This window comes from Agelaius phoeniceus, chromosome 25 (assembly GCF_051311805.1).
Source record: "Agelaius phoeniceus isolate bAgePho1 chromosome 25, bAgePho1.hap1, whole genome shotgun sequence".
NCBI classification, from domain to species: domain Eukaryota; kingdom Metazoa; phylum Chordata; class Aves; order Passeriformes; family Icteridae; genus Agelaius; species Agelaius phoeniceus.
In genome coordinates, this window is record NC_135289.1 from 1435790 (window position 1) to 1439231 (window position 3442).

Sequence of the window (3442 nt, forward strand, 5' to 3'; positions counted from 1 at the left end):
CTCTACACAAAGCACTGTGTCCTATGGTGCTGTAAGTCATTGAAGCCCACAGGAATAAACACTTAAAAGTTACCACTGCTTGCACCTATAAAGTAATTATTTCTTGGTATCTTAGGGTCCTTAACACCTTCAATTTGCAAACTCTCTTGCATCCTGTTAGTTTTACCTTGAAAAGCGTGATTGAGCTCAAGGATGTCAGGCACACCTCGCTCTCTCTGTGGTTTGGAGTGACTAGGGCATGTGTACAAGACAGTAAATATAATGCTGGTGTCCCTGCTGTGGTATCAGAAGAAACAGGTCTCAGTGATGGTGGGTTTGTTTCTTTGTTTTAGTTTTGTTTGACTATGAATATTGCAGTTTTCTTTCTGGATCTCTTTTTGGGTCTAGTTTGGACTCTCAATGGTTATGGCTTTTTCTCCTCTGCTAGGTCCTCCTGTGAAAGTAAACACAGAATCTCTTATTCATCATTTATCTGGGCTTTGTTTCAGTGTATACTGAAACTTAAACTATTGTTTTGAGACCGTGACAGGGCCTGAGACTCAGGACTGAGCCACTGGGTGAGGTTCTCCAAGGTGTGGTGAGCTAATCTATCATCCTGCTGCTGCCAAAAGGGACAGGAGCACACGGGGAAAGGGAAGCAGGGGAGCCAGCCCTCTCCTTCTGGATAACCAGCTCTTTCATCACCTGAAGCCTCAAACTATGGGTCTTGTCCAACTTACACTGCTGTAAAGGAATTTTGTGATGATAAATGCAGGCAGAGCTGTAGTTTGAGTTGCTGTTGGTTTCCAGTTCTCAGTAACCATGAAGACTTGTCAACAAGGTTACTTTCTGTAATAGTGAGATCTTTTACATTATGCAAAAGCTTTCTGTTCCACCACTGTCTTATATATTGTATCTTAAAACATGTAAGGAAATTGGATGAAATTCTGGAGTCAGAGAAACAAAATCACTTGATGGTAAGAGTTGAATTGTGTATATTTGTGACATGTGATGTAGAGTTAATAGTCTGTCCACCCATAATTAACTGATGCAATAAAATAAGTTTTGCCCAGAATTCAAAGGGAGAATTTTGCTAATATTATTGGAAACTTTATCATTGCATTGTTTAATAAGAAAATCTCTTTTATTTCTTCCTCGAGCTCATTGTTTAAGAAAAATGTCTGCCTTGCTTCCTCATGATTTTTTCCCTGCTCATTTGCACTTCCCTATTTCATGTGTTTTCTCTGTTCTCCATTTTGTATCCACTTGTCAGCAGAGCCACACTTGACAGTGAAATTATGGAGAGGGACACAGTTCTATAATGTTAATGTGAGTCCCCACAGTCACTGCTCACAGTCCAGGGATGCCAGAAGCCTCACTTATGTTTGGTTTGTAAATTATAAAAAAAAAAAAAAAAAAAATCACCAACATTGCCAGGGAATTAAAAGGGTGAAGAAAGAGCACTGGGTGGTGAGGTTAGTCAGTGTTTAACTACTGGAAATTCTGATTCAAACACATACATGGGAAATAAATCATGTAGGTCAAGTCCTGATTTAACCCACTCACTAAATAACTTAATACAGGAAACACTTGTCTGGTTTTGGACAGGTGGGGTGGATTTGTTTATTTTTGCTTCCCAGATGCAGTGTTTGTATGGTTTTCTTCTAGGTCAGAAGGAATCAAAATCCCATCCCCTCTTTTTGTGCAGCGTTAATTAGGTCAAGTAATGGATGTACCCAGGCTCTGGGCTTCTCCAGCACCAGGCTCTCATGTGAACAGCACACACGGAGTATTTGTGATTCACCTGAGAGGAATGCAAGGGCACAGAGGTGCCAACTCTGGGATAACACCTGTGCCTGCAGGGAGCAAGCAGGGCAAAGCCTGGCAATGCAGCAGGGACCCACAGCAGCTCGGGGGTCACCTGCAGCAGTGCCTGTGAGCGCAGCTCCTCGAGAGCTGGGATTTGGGGTGTCCTTTGCTCCCATGCCAGCAGAGCCCTCTCGCTGCTCAGGTGGCGTCACCTCCTTATGGGAACTGCACTTGACCACCTGGACAGTCTGGCCACCCTTGGCTAAGAGTTATACCCAGAATATATGAGCTTGGCTTTTCAAGAAGACTGTGTAGAGTCTCCTACTGCAGAGGAAACTGAATCCTGGAACTTCTTGGACTGAAAGACAGGAAGAACTGAAGGCCCAAATGGTATTGAGCAATTCTCAAACCACGTATGCTTCCCTACATTGTTCTGGACAGTGGCCTCACGCCAAGCTTCTCCCAGCACTATTCAAAATGAGCAATGTAAACCCCATGAAAAGCATAGCCCTCATTTCCAGATTCTGTTGGCTCTCCAGTGGCAGCCTTGATTTAAGATGAAATGGATTCCTAGCTATTGGCACCATGAAAGGTCTCCACTGAAAACTTAAGAGATTTTTTTTTCATCTTGTTCAGCAAAGCTCCAAATCTTCCCTTCCTACCACAATGACTGCAGAGTTTAGCACCAGGGGACAAGTCAGACATCAGAATGTCAGCATGCAAGTCCCAGGGATTCATGCTGCAAAACAAATATCCTGCTGAGAGGGAGTCCAGTCAATCCTGATCTTTTTCCCCATACGAGTGTGCAGTGCCATACCATTGTTCCCACTTATGGACACAAGGGTTCTGTGTTCAGTCAAGCACAAATCCCTGGCCATGGGCTGTGAAGTGACAAAGCACCTGCTTTATAGCCACATATTCCACCTATACCTCTAAAAACCCACAGAAGTCAGAGTTTAAAGGGCTGTCTATAATTTTTGTTGGCAGCCTGAAGTTCTTACCTGACGTAGTTGCAGCAAGTCCGGTTGTTTTGCACGCAGCAATGCTCTAATGTTCTTCCCAGCTGGTGGGATGCCACAAGGCTTTCCTGGCAGAGCTTGCTGCAGAAACCCAGGCTGCAAATTATTGTGGCTTTATTTCATATCCCCTACACATTCATCTTAGTCCTTTAGATTAAACAGTATTGAGAAAAACCGTGAATAGTAGAACCTACAAGAGCTCTAAGGTGAATACATAACCACCTTAAACACAGGTATTTGTTTAACGCATGCAACACAGCACCTGAACACCCCAGTAACTGCAAAGGTTTTTTTCCGTGGTCGTTATTAAATGAATCATTTAATATTAAGAATCTCCGAGTCTGATGGGCGTTGCACTCCGCTCGGGGCACATGATTTTACACGTGGATTCAGTGGAAGGCTTTGCGGGCTGAGCGAGGCGGGCGGGGCGGGTACAGGTGCGGGAGCTCAGCGGGCGCGGGAGGCCGGTGCACGCCCCGAGCGGCCAAACGGAGCCCGCACCGCGTCCCGCGGCACTACCGGCACCGCCACCCGCCGCCGTTCGGCTCGGGGCGGCTCCCGCACGGCCCCGCGCCTGCGCCCCGCCCGCGCCGCTGCCGGAGCCGGAGCCGCCGCCGCAGCCGGAGCCGGAGCCG